This window comes from Photinus pyralis, unplaced genomic scaffold (assembly GCF_008802855.1).
Source record: "Photinus pyralis isolate 1611_PpyrPB1 unplaced genomic scaffold, Ppyr1.3 Ppyr1.4_LG10, whole genome shotgun sequence".
In the NCBI taxonomy this organism is placed as follows: Eukaryota; Metazoa; Arthropoda; class Insecta; order Coleoptera; family Lampyridae; genus Photinus; species Photinus pyralis.
The window spans coordinates 18,670,935-18,687,299 of record NW_022170250.1 but is presented as its reverse complement, the minus strand read 5'-3'; the positions used below and the strand labels follow the sequence as shown (position 1 = coordinate 18,687,299).

Sequence of the window (16,365 nt, the reverse complement as noted above, 5' to 3'; positions counted from 1 at the left end):
ACTTCAAGATTCTCAAAGCATCCTGCATCTACAATGTTTGCAAGCCCTTTAAGGTATTTAATTCGAGTCTTTCTAAACTTCCAAGAATGTGTATGCCTCGGAGAGCTGTCAGACCTTTAAAACTTAATGGTTAAAATAGAGTTTAATGAGGTTCTCAAGATATTATCCAGACTCTATCAACTCTCGGTACTCTTCAAACTATTAATTTTTCACCGTCAGACTTTAACGAAATCGAGATACTAAAAACACTCAAACCTGTCTAAAGTCTCGACACTCTCAAGGCTATACGCAGCCTCGGAGGCTCTTGCTTTTAATACTTTCAGACCTCTGGAGACCATAAACTCCTCCAAGATCTTTGAACCTGTCAAGATTGTCAAGATTTAATATTTCAGTCCCAAAGCATTGAAGCTCTCCACAACTCGATTATCATAAAACACCCTCCGACTATCAAAGCCCTAGGTATCATTAAAATATTAGGACTTTCAATGCTTCTCCTTCAAGAACTTTCAAAACCCATACATATCTTGCAAAACCTCCAAAATCAAAAAGATTATGAGAGTCTAAGGACATTTCCTTACAGGTTTTTTTTAAAAAATCCCTTAAAAGTTTTCTTTGAGGCACGAGTATGAAAAGGACAACCCCACCTGACATTCTCAGATTTTAAAATTTAAAAAACCTTTAAAGAATTTTTCGGACACACTTAGAAGGCCCTTGTGGCTAAGATGTCAACACTCTAAAGCTTCTAAGGCTCTCCCTCAAACCATTTAAAACTTCCGAGATTTCAAAATTTGCTATCAAAGCCTTCAAACCTCCAAACTCCTTAAGAACTTCAAACATCTCTAAGTAATGTAAAGCTTGTTTCGTAATCTACCTTTTTCTATACTTGGGCACCTGCAGTAATGATGATGGGTCGCCCTGTGTATGTGCCTCCAACAATTAATGTTAGCGTTAATTGCTGTTGGCATTTTTAGATTAAACGCAAATTCGATTATATTTAAAATTGAGGTAAATTTTATTTTGTATCAGAACTATTTAACTATTTGATGTTTGATTTTGTTTAAATAAATTGTTAATTGTAAATTTAAATTACGTGCTAAAAGATTAAATTTATTCACTTAGGAATTATTTCCGTAGTATCTCATGTTTTCTCCGGTCGTAGATAAGAAGTCTCATCGTTGCTAATTAGTTTTAAGATAAGGTGTTATCGCGGAAGCTTATAATACTGTGCAGATTATTCTAAGGCGCCGTATTATTTTGAAAAGAAAGTAAATTGAATAGAAAAATGTTTAAATACGCGACTCGGACTTTACTCGTGCCCTCTTTAGTGGTGGGCGTTTGAAATGTATCCGTGTTTTTACTGTATGTCCGTATTTGCGCATATTCGAAAATGTAGTATGTCTTGCTTTAACTGTAAAGTTATGTAGAAAAAAGCTAGGATGTTTAAAGGATCTTCTTTACGTCGTGATATAAGTGAACGTTAAGTCGAAGGTTTGTCGAGCATGTGTCAGCGAAGAGGCATTGGATAGGTCAAATGAAACTAAATGATATTCGTGTTTAAGATCAACAGAGGTTTGAGGTGCCATGTTTTATTAAATCTTTGAGTCCTCATGACGTACAGCCATGAGTTTATGTCTTCGAATCATTAATTTATTGAGTCTTTGATTGTAAGTTTTCTAGTACTCGTGTTTTCAAATTTGTAGGTACTCCTCAGGTCCGGATCGTTTGATCTATGAAATTTTGAGCCTACGAGTCTCCGGGTATTTTCTGGGGGCCTTGTTTGAGTTGTTGCGTTTTTCGATCCTTCAGCCGCTTTACCTTCAAATGTCCTTGAGAGTTTTTGCATGTTTCCCGTTTTGAGCATTTGAGTCTCGAATGCTAGATCAGTCATTTGGGTTTGTGCGCTTCGAATTTAGTGCAGTTACTGCATGTGCTTTTATCTTAGAACTTTTGCGTTTTTGATATGTGAGTTCTTGAACCTTTGAGTCTTTGAATTGTCGAATTTTGGAGTTTTATTCTTGGAATGTAAGACCTTGTAAATCCTGGGTTTTTTGGTTTTTGAACCTTTAAGTCATTAAGCATTTCTATTTTTGAGCCTTTTAATTTCTGAGTACTTAATTCTTTGAGTGTTTGTGTTTTTCTATCTTTGCAGTCTTTAATACTAAGCTTTTGAACTTTTGAATTCTCTCATCATGGAGTCCTTGGTACATCGAGTCTTTTGTTCCTTGACTTTTAGCTTTTATCTCTTTGAGCGTTTGAGTCTTCGAGCTTTTAGACTTTGAATTTAGGTGTTCTTAAGATTTCGAGTCTCTGTGTTTTCAAGGTTTTGAATCTGAGCGTTTGATTTTGAGCTTTTGAGTTTTGGGGTGTCTTTGGGTCTTGAGCATTTGTTCATTTGAGTTTCCATGAGTCTTGGGATTCTGAAGTTTTTGAATCTTGACGTCTGATCCTTTCGATCGTTGAGCGTGGAGAGTTGAGTTTTTCAGTATTCTATCATTTGCTCTCTTGAATATTTGAGGCTTCAAGCCGTTCAGTGTCTGATTCTTTGAAGGTTTGAGTTTTTAAGGCTTCGTTTCTAATTTTTGTCTTTGATTGCTTGAGTTTTCTAGTATTCCACTCCTTCCAGTCCTTTCTTAAGGACTCGTTGCGCTTTAGGTCCTTCGACCGTTGATCCTTTCGAGTGTCCTCGAGTTTCCTGGTTTGAACATTTGAGTTCTGGTTCTTTGAACGTTTCAGTCACTTGAATTTTTGCGCTTCGAATTTACTGCGGATTTCAGTCTGTCCTTTTGTGTTTGGGCCTTTGAGTTTTTGATACTGAGTCTTTGAACGAGCGAGTTCATCTTGGCTCTTTTGGTTTTTGAATCTTTAAGTCCTTAAGTATGTTCAGCCTTTTAGCCTGTAAGTCCTTGAATATTTGAGTGTTTTTTTTTCAGAACAGATTTTAGACACCCGAAGTACTACATTTGGGATAATACTAAAGCTCCTCATTCGAGAAGAGGTTTCATGATCCACGCATGCTTCACGAACCTTGCGACTAAAATTCAAACCGTCAAATTGCTCCATTTTTGGGTTAGACACAGGTCGGACTACGAAAATCGGAATTGCATCTCTCATGCATATCTCCCCTATAGGTTGCTGTTAGGCGACCATGATTCGCTAGAGTTTTAGAATCGGTAGGTTTCCATTCCGCTAGTCAGTTCAAGTCAATTACTCCCAGACCACCAAGTAGCATGAGTAACTGGGACTCTCTTGAAGTCCACGTGAACGAAAACCATTCACTTGTAATCGCACTTCCTTCTAAGTTTTTGCGACGCGATTCCCTTCCACTTACTCAAGGTTGCATTTACATTCGCAATTGATCTTTCGTCGTTCAGGTGTAAAGACAAATTTGTCAAATATCTCGTTTAATTAGATTTCCCAGGACATCAAAGCGTCGTCCTTTTGCGTAAGTGTAATCAAACGAAATGGATTCGTCCATAAAGGCCTGGCGCAAACAACGAAATTAGAGTAATTGCGTGATAATCATAAAAAGAAGGTAGCATTTTTCTCTTTGACGTGCTCATGCCGTAAACGTTGACAAATCATTGCTTAAGGCCGAGAATTTATCAGCGAGAATTTGGACAGTTCATATGTTCGAGTCAAAATATTTTTACAACACATATTTTTTCCGGCAACACCCTCGTTTTTTCCCCCTTTTTCTAGGCGCGTGTCAAAAGAAATGAGTTTCGCAAAGTCAATAAAGTACTTTTAGGGGATTGCAATATCAATATGGGGAGAGAGGCCGAATAAACTTCTTTTTTTTCCCCCCGACGACGACGCGTTCAACCTAATACTTTGATGTATAAATCATGCGAGTGTAGTTTGCGCGAAAGGTGCGAAGCAAATTGGGTGTTTGCCAATAGTAGTTTGGCAGACTCGGAGAGGATCAATATTATTTTGGTCTCATTATTACTATAGGCGCACTTAAATTAAATCTTGCGGGTGCGACCACGTTTGAAAACTGCACTCGTGGCGGTTGTGTCAATGCAATACGGGGCTTGAAGCTATAAATTAGGATTCCGCTGAAATGGGACATCGACAGATGTCCCGCGAAGTTGAGATTAATAGATTTCAGTTACAACATCTGCGGTGCTATTAGCACCTGCGTCCAGGAAAAGACATGTATCTCCAATCGAATGAGTAAAGCTGTAACAGATGCTATTATCGTCCGGACTGCTAGTTCTTGACCAGTCGACGAGATCGTCGGTTTAATTGCGGTCGGATTCTCGAATTAATGATCGTAGGTTTCAATCTTATTCCTTACTTCCAGAAACCGTACAGGTTAGTGTCGTCTAAATATTGCACACTAAACTTTCCATTTCGATATCTTTCTATTTTTATAGTTTTCTTTCAATTTCTTGAATGGAGCTTCCTTTGTAAATTTTTGGACTATAATTTTCTTGTGGTTCCTGTTCATTATTCCAATTTTCAGTTTCACGTTTTCAATTCCTTGTTTCCTGTTTGTACTTTATTGGTTTAGTTTCATGCCTACAGTTGCTTATTCCAGTTTCCTCTTTATGGGGTCATGTATTCGGTTTGGTTTCATATTTTGTGTTCCACTTTTACGTTTGCGCTTCATGTCACCATTTTCCAGTTTTCAGTTTCATGTTTCTAGTTCCAAGTTTTCCTTTCCTCAAACCCTTAGGTCCATTTCTCCAGTTTCGTGCTTCCAGGTACTTCCTTTCAGTTTCCTGTTTCTGATCTCAAATGTCGGATTCAATTTTTTTCTTTCGCTTTTAAGTATTGTGCTTCCGGATTCATGTGTCTAGTTACACGCTTAAAATTACCCGTTGCGTGTCTTCTTGTTGTTTCCTATTTCCAATTGGATGTTTAATTTTCAGTTCCACACTTACAGTTTCCTATTTCTAGCTTTTTATGTTGATTTTCACGCTTCATGCTTCATTCTTCATGCTTCAAGCTTCAAGCTTCAAGCTTCAAGCTTCATGCTTCATGCTTCATGCTTCATGCTTCATGCTTCATGCTTCATGCTTCATGCTTCATGCTTCATGCTTCATGCTTCATGCTTCAAGCGTCATGCGTCATGCTCCATGCTCCATGCTCCACGCTCCACGCTTCACGCTTCACGCTTCACGCTTCACGCTTCACGCTTCACGCTTCACGCTTCACGCGTCACGCGTCACGCTGCATGCTCCATGCTGCATGCTTCATGCTTCATGCTCCATGCTTCATGCTATAATGTGTGATGTGTCATGTTTCATGTTTCATGTTTCATGTTTCATGTTTCATGTTTCATGTTTCATGTTTCATGTTTCATGTTTCATGTTTCATGTTTCATGTTTCATGTTTCATGTTTCATGTTTCACGTTTCATGTTTTATGTTTCAAGTTTCACGTTTCACTTTTCACGTTTCACGTTTCATGTTTCATGTTTCATGTTTCATGTTTCATGTTTCATGTTTCATGTTTCATGTTTCATGTTTCATGTTTCATGTTTCATGTTTCATGTTTCATGTTTCACGTTTCATGTTTTATGTTTCAAGTTTCACGTTTCACTTTTCACGTTTCACGTTTCATGTTTCAACTTCATACCTGTGGTTTCAACGTCTTGTTTTGAGCTTCCCCTTCCTGATTCCAGTTTTTTGTTCCAAGCTTTCCAGTTTCACATTCAGCCTTTCACCTCCTTCTTCCCGCCGCAGTTTACAGTTTCTCTGCTGCAAGTTATGAAATTTGATGCTAAGAACATGAGGGAACATTGAGGAAAGTTGGAAAAATATTGGGGAAAGTTGGAGGATGTTGGTAATGCTGGGAATATTTGAGGAAAGATGGGGGAAAGTTGGGGAAATTTGGGGAATTTTTGTGAAATAATGGAAAAAGTTGAGGAACGTTGGGAATGGAGAAGGTTGGGAATATTTGCGGAAAGCTGGGAAAAATTGGGGAACGTTGATGAAGTTTGAGGAGCGTTAGGTAACTTTTGGAAAAGTTGAAGGTTGTTGGGCAGTCTGGAAAAGTTGAGGAAATTGGAGGGAAGTTGGAGCATTTTGTGAAAAGTTGCGGAAAATTGGGGAATGTTGAGAATATGTGGGGTATTTTTGGGGAAGTTGGGGAATTTTGAGGAAAGGGAGAATGCTGGTGAAAATTAGGATATGTTGAATTTTGGGAAAAGTAGGGTGAAATTAGAGAAAGTTGTGGATTTTTGAAGAAAGGTGGCAAATGAATGTTGGGAATATGTGGAGTATTTTTGGGGAAAGTTGGGGAATTTTTAGAAGGGGGAAAATGCTGGTGAAAGTTTGGGAATGTTGAGGAAAGTTGGGAGAGTTGGAGAACTTCGGGAATGTTGGGAATAGTCGCGGAAAGTTGGGGAAAGTGTGGGAATGTTGGAGAAGGTTGGGAATATTAATTGGGAAATGTTGGGGAAAGTTTAAAGAATTGTGCAAATTTAGGAATTTTAGCGAAAGGTGCATAAAATTAAAAAACTTGGGGGAATTTTTGAGAAAATTGGAAAAATATGGAAAATTTTTGGGAAAGTTGAGAAAATTTGGGGTCGTCGTGGAACGTTGGGGAATTTTGCTGACAATTGGGGAATGTTGGGGAATTTCTGGTAAAAGAGCAAAAAGTTGGAAAACGTTGGTGATGGATACAGTTGGGAATATTTGGGAATTTTGGAGAAAGTTGGGGAAAGTTAGGAAAGGTTGGGGAAATTTGGGGAAAGTTAAGGAAAATTGGGAAATGTTGCGAATCTATGGGGAGTTTTTGGGAAAGTTAAGGAATTTTGGGCTAGGTGGAATGTTGGTGAGAATTAGGGAAGGTTGGGAGAATTGGGAAACTTTGGGAAAAGTTGCGGAAAGGTGGGGAACGTGTGAGAATGTTGGGAATATTTGGGGAAAGTTAGGGAAAGTTGGGGAAATTTGAAGAATTTTAGCGAATTTATTATTGACAACTGTTATTGCAATTTCTTTTAATATATTTGATAAGATGATTTGAATTTTCAAGAAAATCAAGGAACGTAAGGTTGGGGAATTTTTCTGAAACTTGGGGAACTGGGGAATTTTGGAAAAAAGTGGGATAGGTTGGGAAACGTAGGGGATGGAGAAAGATCTGAATATTTGGAAATGTTGGAGAGAGTTGGGAGTAGTTGGGAAAAGTTGGCGAATTTTGAGGAAACTTAGAAAAAGTTGGGGAATGCAGGGGAATATTGGAGAAGGTTGGGAATATATGTGGAGTTTTGAGGAAAGTTGGAGATTATTAAGTAACTTTAGCTAAAGGGGCGAAAATTTTGGAAACGGGGAAATTTTAGAGAAAGTTGGAAATGTTTGGGGAATATTGGGGAAGGTGGAAAAATTTGGGAAACGTTGGGAAATTTTGGGAGACGTTGGGAAATTTTGGGGAAAGTTAGGAAAAGTTGGAAATATTTGGGGAAAGGTGCGGAACTGTGGGGAATTTTAGAGAATGTTGCGAAAAGTTGGGGAAAATAGGGGAATTTTGGGGAAAATTGGTTAATGTTGGAAATATTTGTGGAATTTTAGGGAATGCCAGGAAAGGTTTGAGACCATTGAACAAATTTTAAGAAAATTGAGGAAAGTTGGGAATGGTCGGGAATATTTGGGAATTTTGCAGAAAGTCGGAAAAATTTGGGACACATTGGGGAATTTCAGGGAAAGTTGGGTTTGGGGAATTTTCGGAAAAGGTGGAGTGTTTTAGGAAAGGGGGGAATGCTGGAGAAACTTACTTTCGGTTTTTCTTTACTATAGCATCTAGAAATTTCCGATTTTTCAAAGTCTCTTAAGATCTTTTACGAACTCAAAAAAGTTTCCAAAAGTGAACTCTGTATACTCTCAGTCTTTACAAACCCTTGAGTTTTCGAGGGCCTTCAAGTGTGACCAAGAACTTTAAAAGTCTTTAAGTGTATTTAAAGTTCCTTAATCTTTAAGGTTTGCAAATCGCCAACAGTTTAAAAACTTTAAAAGAATCTTGTAAAGAATTAGAGCTCTAAAGTAGGTCTTGGGGAAGTTAATTATAAACAAAAAGGCACTTACCCCATAGTTCTATTCGATGGCTCGTTTCTCGCGCACTCTGACATAACCTGCAACAAATGCGAGACATCAGCGCAGGTAAATGCCGAAAGTTCTGTGGTCTCTCGTTGAAGCGCGACAAAATAACTTTTAGGAGGCAATTCAATAATCGCGAGGCGCTAACATCAAAAACAAGCCGCCACTGCTAAACTTCACATGCACACCACTCGAAAGTGCACCTTAACTTTCCCTAACTTCATCATTGCGCGTTTGATTCCACTAGGTTGCATAGCCTTATGTTAATATAATTATGTCTCTCGGTACGATTTTTCCTACTGGTTAAGCCTGAAAAACTGCTCAGTATGGAACCTACCTGACCGTTGTTGTCTAAGAAAACCTAAAGTTCTGTTTATTACAAGGAGAATTACAAAATTCAAAAAAACCTAGTTCGATGGTACAAACGTCTACGGGGTTACGATGGCCATCTCCAGATCGATTGAGACGGTACAAACTTTGACGGGGTTACAATGACGAACGGATATCTGTCATTATACAAGTTGAGCTAACCACCCCAAAAAATCTGGGATGTAAATTAACGCAACTTCTCAAAAACCTGAACTACATCGCACTGAATGCATGTAAGCTACTTATTTTAATTCGCTCAAAGAGGTAAGGTTCCCAAATTTGGTAACCAACTTAATTGAAAGAGAAATACGAAACGTCTCCGCCGTATTACATCCGAGACGTACAAAGCAACCCCCCTTTGCGTAAGGATAATGAAAATGTGGATTTTAAAATGAAAGCGGCTTTGTGTACCCTAGTTCTATGAAAATTCAAGCGACGAGTGTCAAATAAAGGTTTCAAAGCAGTAAGGGCGATTGTGAGTTAAGACTCTTCATAAAGTGGATTACTGCTGTCTTTGTAAAAGAAATCTCCTTCCTACAGGACGTAAAAGGAGGTTGACAAATGAGGGGCCGCGATATTTTTTGTGTTGGCCAAGCTGCAACTCATTAGCGCTTTGTTTCTAGTAGATATTGACAGGTAGAAATAACCCTTTGTCATTTTAATGAACGCGGGGTTAAGACCGACAGCCTAAGGTCCCACTCACGACGTGAGCCTTCAAGGAGCGACATCAACTCGTAATGCTACAGAATATTGCTTAGGAGGCAGTTTACCCGTTCATACGTGAACTACTAATTAAGAAACTTTCCGTAAGGCTAATTATACCGAACCGAGCGCTGTCAACACCAACTGCTTTTAAAATTTTACAATTTTACGAAGTAATTAAATTCAGATTTTCATTGAAAAAAGATTGTTTGGATTTTCGAAGTAAAATCGCGAGCTTATTAAAATTTTCTTTTCGTTTGCTTCGGGCTTATTTGGACGTAATGGAAAAACTTCGTCGTGTGCGAAACGACTTCATTGGGACTATTTGCTTTACACAAGATCATTACGTCCCTTTATAAAGTCATGTAAGTTTTTATGGTTTGACGTTACAGGCCAGGGCCGGACCGAACATATGGATACCCCATTTCAAACGGATTCAAATTTTTTGTTTCGGATTTTTTAAATCTGTTAGGCCCTTCAGATTATCAAACTTTCCAGAATCAAACCTCAACGAAGAACCTCAAGCCCTAATCCTAATAACTCAATCACTTTTCGAACTTTAATCTTTAACCTTCAAACTGCAAAATTTCCCATTTACATATTTCTTTTAGATTTTTCAGGTTTTTCAGTTTTCAATTTTTCCTGATTTTTCAGGTTTTACAGATTTTCAAATTTTTCGGATTCAGATTTTTCAGATTTTTTAAATCTTTCAGATTTTTTAGTTTTTTAGATTGGTTGTTGTTTAAATACGACTACGTTTGAAATAGATTTTTAAACGCGCTTAAATAGCCTTAGAGGTCCCAAAAACATTAAGAAGTCCATAATACCTCCTTAAAACTTTCGTAGGTTCTTCAAGGATCGACTTTTAAGCAATAACTCAAAAAAAGAGACTGGAATCGACTCCTAAACGGTATGAAATGCAACTTAAGGCCCTTAAAAGTTTCGCAATTCCATAAATTAATCAAAAAGGGAGATCTGGGGTCAAATGCGATTTTAGGCTCTTAAAGGTTTTAAAGATCCTTAGAAATCCTTAAAAGTTTTAAATTTCCATCAAGGTGCAAGTGACCATTCCTATTATACACTAGCACCCTTAAAACTTTTTAAAGGGTACATGTCTGTTAAAGGTTTCACGCGATTAAGGTATTTCGGACATTCTTATATGATCTTAAGGTTCTCAATTAGAGTCACTTAGAGATTCATGCAGTCGCTTAGAGACCGTAGTCTCATAAAAGTTCTCAAAATTTTTAAAATCTATAGAGGATTCGAATAACATGTTTACCCTTTAGTAGACCTTTACATTTTAAAGGCTGTCGATTTTTCATTTTTTCAGATTTTTCAGGTTTTTTAGGTTCTTCAGGTTTTTCAATTTTTCAGATTTATCAGATTTTAAAATATTTTTCAAATTTTTCAGGCTTTTTCAAATTTCCCGATTTTTTAGATTTTGTTAGGATTTTCGGATTTTTCGGAATGAACATTTTTTAACTTTCGAACAGCAAGTTTTTCACCCTTTTAAACATTTTTTTTGATACTTTTCAAATTCTTTAAAAAATTTTTTTAGTTTTCTGTGTTGGTCAACCTGTAGTACCTTTAGGTTCAGTAAGATATTTTGAATCTTTAGAATCTTTAAGGATCTTTAGGATTTTTAAGATCTTTTAGACTTTTAGGATCTTTAGCATCATTAGTATATTTAGGATATTAAGGATCTTTAGACCTTTAGAATCTTTAGGACCTTTAGGATATTTAGGATACTTAGGATTTTTAGGATCTTTTGAACCTTTAGGATCTTTAGGATCTTTAGGATATTTAGGATATTTAAGATCTTTAGGATCTTTAGGACCTTTAGGATCTTTAGGACCTTTAGTATCTTTAGGATCTTTAGGATCTTTAGGATCATTAGCATATTTAGGATATTAAGGATCTTTAGACCTTTAGAACCTTTAGGACCTTTAGTATATTTAGGATACTTAGGATTTTTTGAATCTTTAACATATTCAGGACATTTAGGACCATTAGGATCTTTAGGACCTTTAGGACCTTTAGGATCTTTAGGGTCTTTAGGATCTTTAGGATTTTAGGATCTTTAGGGTCTTTAGGATCTTTAGGATCTTTAGGATCTTTAGGATCTTTAGGATCTTTAGGATCTTTAGGACCTTTAGGACCTTTAGGATCTTTAGGACCTTTAGGACCTTTAGGATCTTTAGAATGTTTAGAACCTTTAGGATCTTTAGGATCTGTAGGACCTTTAGGATCTTTAGGATCTTTAGGATCTTTAGGATCTTTAGGATCTTTAGGATCTTTAGGATCTTTAGGATCTTTAGGATCTTTAGGATCTTTAGGATCTTTAGGACCTTTAGGACCTTTAGGATCTTTAGAATGTTTAGAACCTTTAGGATCTTTAGGATCTGTAGGACCTTTAGGATCTTTAGGATCTTTAGGATCTTTAGGATCTTTAGGATCTTTAGGATCTTTAGGATCTTTAGGATCTTTAGGATCTTTAGGATCTTTAGGATCTTCAGGATCAGGATTTCAGGATCTTTCAGGATCAGGATCTTCAGGATCTTCAGGATCTTCAGGATCTTCAGGATCTTCAGGATCTTCAGGATCTTCAGATCTTCAGGATCTTCAGGATCTTCAGGATCTTCAGGATCTTCAGGATCTTCAGGATCTTCAGGATCTTCAGGATCTTCAGGATCTTCAGGATCTTCAGGATCTTCAGGATCTTTAGCATCTTTAGGATCGTCAGGATCTTCAGGATCTTTAGGATTTTTAGGATGTTTATGATCGTGAGTAATTTCAAAAGGATCCTAAAGGACCTTACGCCATTTCAAAAACGTCGCAAGAAGATTGTAAGAAAATTTTGGAAAACTTCAAGTTGATCTGGGGAAGGTGAACCAACATTTCGAACGCCATCGAGAGGAACCCTGAATATTTTAGGAATGTTCTAGAAGCCTTCGCGATAGCAGCACTTAAAACACTTTAAAACGCACCCTGAATGTGTTATAGACCCTTAAAGGCCCTATTTGGCCAAAAAGTCACTGAATCAATCAACCAAGCCGATTATAAAGGTCTGTTTTCATTATTTTATAACTAATGAGGTCCGTTGAAGGCTATTCAAGGATTTTGAAGACCTTTTTTGAGGATCAAAAACCTATAGAAAGTCCTTAAAATCACCGCGCGGCTTTGGAATACCTTAACGGCGTTTCAATGTCATTAGAGTATCTACGAGATTGTAGAATACACTTAAGATACCTTCAAGTTCCCACAATATCCCATAAGGACTTATTTTTTCAAGGTTTGGCTTTCTAACATTTTTGAATACTAAAGAGGTTTTAAAGACTGTGTGTCTGGCTTGGAGAAGCTACTTAAGTGCAACTGCAGGTCTCTTTAAGACAAGTTCACAATGGCTCTAAAAACACTCAGACCTTAAACAGGACGATATGTCAAATACTTTCATGGCCTTTTATAGCCGAAGAATTTTGAAAAGTGAATCTTTGACAACGCTTTAAACCTTGTAGAGGTTAATCGTGACGAACTGTCAAATAATGAGGTTGATTGAAGCCCTTTGAAACCGCTTTAAGGCTTCTGAGATTTAGACTCTTGAACTCTTGAATGCTTTAGAAGAGTGTGTATACCATTAAAACAAAGTTTCAAACCTTTAGTAGCCAAAAAATTCATTTAATTTAGAGATTCGAGGCGATTTAGTAAACAAGTAAAGTAATTTTCATAGACATAAGAAAGGTCTTCCCGAGTATACAAAGTGCTCTTAATGGTTTAAGACTGTGTGGATACGGTCTCAAAAGCGCACATTTTGATGACACGGTAAATAAAGAGACTTGATAACTCTAGCAACCCCTAAAAAGCTTTTAGGTACAATTTGATAGTCTTGAAGACACCTCAATGCCTTTCAACACCCTTAAGGGTTTTTTAAGGGCTCATAGGAAGTTTTAAATGCTCCTCCTCAAGATTCGACATTCAAACACTCTCGGATACTAAAATTCACAAATATTTTCTTTATTTTATTTTGCCTCTATTTTTGAGTTATTTTGCCTTCTGGTAACTTGGGAGATTAAAGAGACTATCAAACAGAAGCTCGGTCAGGTCATAAAGTTCTTAAGGATGTTTATAGACTCTTTATAAACACCTTAATGTAAGTGTGTTGAAGACTTTGAGAGGATTTTAAGGATCTTTAAAACTCTAAAGGTATTACAAGCCTTCCTTTGAGTTTCGTAAAAAACCTTTAGAGGTTGATTTCATTCCCTGTCCATCTGTCTGGCCATAGCCTAACTACCTACTTCGATTTATTTTTACGTTAGACCAAATGAATCGCAATACGTATTACGTAGATTACGCCGGACACAAAACATCATGTTGCAGATTTAAAATGAAAGATATTAATTGCGTTGTTATCCCACACTGGCCTTAATCTGATGACCTCATCATCCTAAATTTGAAATTCCAATTTGACGCCAAAGTCCTCCCTTGAATACTAAGCCGATCGGTTTGACGTTTTATTAAAAAAAACTGGAATTAGGAATAATCCGAAACATGAAACTCGATTAAACTTTGCCGACAATATGCGCCGGCCAGCGATAGTCTCGGCGTAATTTAAAGGGGTAACGCACACACCCACCTCCTGTATTTCGCTCACTCTCTACGTCGTAATTAAGCGAAATGTTAACGCAGTTTACTTGCGCCATAGCATTAGACAGTCTTTTAGGTGTTTTCTTGGCGACAACTTATGGTAGATTTCCCATAAGGTTTTCCTGGGTCACAGAATGTGTATAGTGTATTTACATATTTACGTTCGAGGAGCTCGAAGGTTTAATAACGTTTGCAGTACAACAGGCAAGTGACAGATAAAAGCCGTCTGAAATCTATACGTAATTAAAATTTTAATTTAACGCGCGCCTTTACGCTCGAAAGGGCGCCTACGTCGCTCTCGAAAGAATAGATTGATACCTACGCGATCGTTTTGCAAAATATTGTGATTCGTTGAAGATGATTTAATAAAAAACTTTTTTATTGGAGCTGAACGTTTCCGGCTCATAACGCGCGAGATTGGCAGTTTTTGCTTCGCCGAAGTTCGCATGATAATAAATGCGTTGCATTATAATGTGATTGAATGTTGACGTAAGTCTAGTTAATTACAAAATTTGTTATGAATTTTCTCCAAAAGTACCTTCTTCTTATTTGAAGTCACATCTTGTAAGTAACTGGCTCTGTCAACGCACTTTTACTTACAATGTAGCACGAATAAATTTTTTACAATTTAAAACGCCCCGTTTCACTATTTTTCAACTGAAGACGCACCTAAAAACAGATTCTTTCTGTGCCCCTCATCTATAAGACATCCTCGTAGGGCCCATAGTCTAATTGAAACATTTATGTAATTAAAAACCCCTAATTTCTACACTTTTGGGCCGAATACGTACAACAACAAGATCGCAAACTTGATGGACTTCCCCTCTATACATTGCAGTAACGTGATAGTGATCTCTATTTTGTTTCTTCAATATACTTTTCGCACAAGATCAATTGCAATCTTGACTTCCACTTTTGTGTATTGCTTTAAGCGAGTGAAAAGAAAATTTGATGGTCCCCCCACAAACTTATCACGAAAGTCAGGTGGCCTCTAAACGGTTTGATAGAATTTGAATAGATACCAGGGAATCTGCAGGGTAAGCAATATTCTCCAGAATCTTTAAAAGAATGCCAGCAAATTTTCTTTTGCTTGGGGGGTATTCCATAACCCCTAGAGCCCCCGGTACTCCCATCTATTGTGTCGTGGTCTCCAAATTTGGGGGTAATGGAAAACCCCTTATCGTTAAAAATCTTTAGAGACCACAATCCATACCCCTAAATCCTCCAGTGCTACCTGCTGTTGTGTTGTGGTCTCTAAAGGTCTTTAAGGCTGAGGCAGTACCTGCGAATTTGGGGGTAATGGCAATACTCCCCGACCCCACGGCACTTATCCTTCAAAATCTTTAGAGACCACAATCCATACCACCTAGATCCGCCAGGAACTACCTGCTGTTGTGTTGTGGCCTAAAGATTTTTAAAAATAGTGCAATACGGATGGTCTGGGGGGTATGAAATTCCTCCAAGCAATCGAAAATGAAGATTTCATGGTCCTCAGGCCCCGAAGTGCTACTTTTTGTTGTGTTGTGGTCTCCAAAGGTTTTTAATTTGGGGGTAACGGAATACCACCAGACCCCACGGTTCTGCCTTATCCAAAAATCTGTATATCACAATCTATACCCCCTAGCTAGACTCCCTGGTACTACCTGCTGTTCTGTTGTGGTCTCTTACGATACTTAAGGATAGTGCAGTATCGCGGGTCTGGGGGTATGGGTCGTACTCTCAATATTTTCAAGGAAAGGGCACTACCAGGAGGTTGGGGGATATTCCCAAAGCACGCGAAATGAGGATTCTATTGTCTTCCTTCAAAATTATCGTTCTAAACGTTTTGATGGCAAAAGTAGCACAAAATTATCATTAAGGTGATGAGGCGTCTAAAATTATTTATTGAAAAAGTAGCATCGGGGAGTGGGTAGTGTATGGAACATTCCCCACAAGAGTACCCTCATCTTGAAAAGAATACCATAGAATTTTCCTTTGGTTAGGGGATATTCCGTACCCCATACTCCCTAGATCTCCTGGTACTTCTTTCTGTGGCCTAGTGGTTTTCAAAAATTTGTAAGGGTAGGGCAGTAGGCAGGGTGTATGTGTTATGGGTTGGGATCTCTAAAGAGTTTTAAGGGAAAGGTAGTACGTACCGGCGGTCTGGGGAGGGGGGGAGGGTATTTCCGAGCCAAACAATATGAAGATTCGATTTTCCTCCCTCAACATTATAACGAATGTGACGAGGGTGTGTATGGAATAACCTCCACAAGAGGCCACTTATCTGCCGTCGAATATACCTTTGCTTGGGAGGTATCCCTTTAAAGTGACCATGAAAATGACGAGGCCTCTAAACGTTTTGATGGAAAAAGTAGCAACGAAACGATCACACTTGTATTTATTCGTAGAACCCCCCCAGATTTATTTATTTTCGTGTTACGTTTCAAAATTTATCAAAGAACAAACATCAAAATTGCAACTTTTATGAGTCTCTCCTCTATATGTTGCCCTAAGTTGATAGGAATCCTTTCCGCAGTTGTAACAATATCGGCACCTTCAGTTGGAGAGCTAATTCGCAATTTTTCGAGTAAATATATCTCAATAACCCAATTTTGTTTTGTATAGTTGCGATT

General features: G+C 37.8%; 1 protein-coding gene across 2 annotated transcripts in view; it reads right to left on the bottom strand.

Moving 5' to 3' along the window:
* LOC116162320 overlaps window positions 1-8,116 on the bottom strand; it is a 35,596-nt gene extending 27,480 nt beyond the window's left edge. The window contains exon 1 of one of the 2 annotated variants that reach the window (XM_031475919.1): window positions 8,030-8,116. The gene's annotated coding sequence lies outside the window, so the exon portion shown is untranslated. The remainder of the gene's footprint in view (window positions 1-8,029) is intronic. The other variant, XM_031475920.1, reaches the window with a different exon arrangement.
* Between the last annotated feature and the right edge of the window lie 8,249 nt (window positions 8,117-16,365).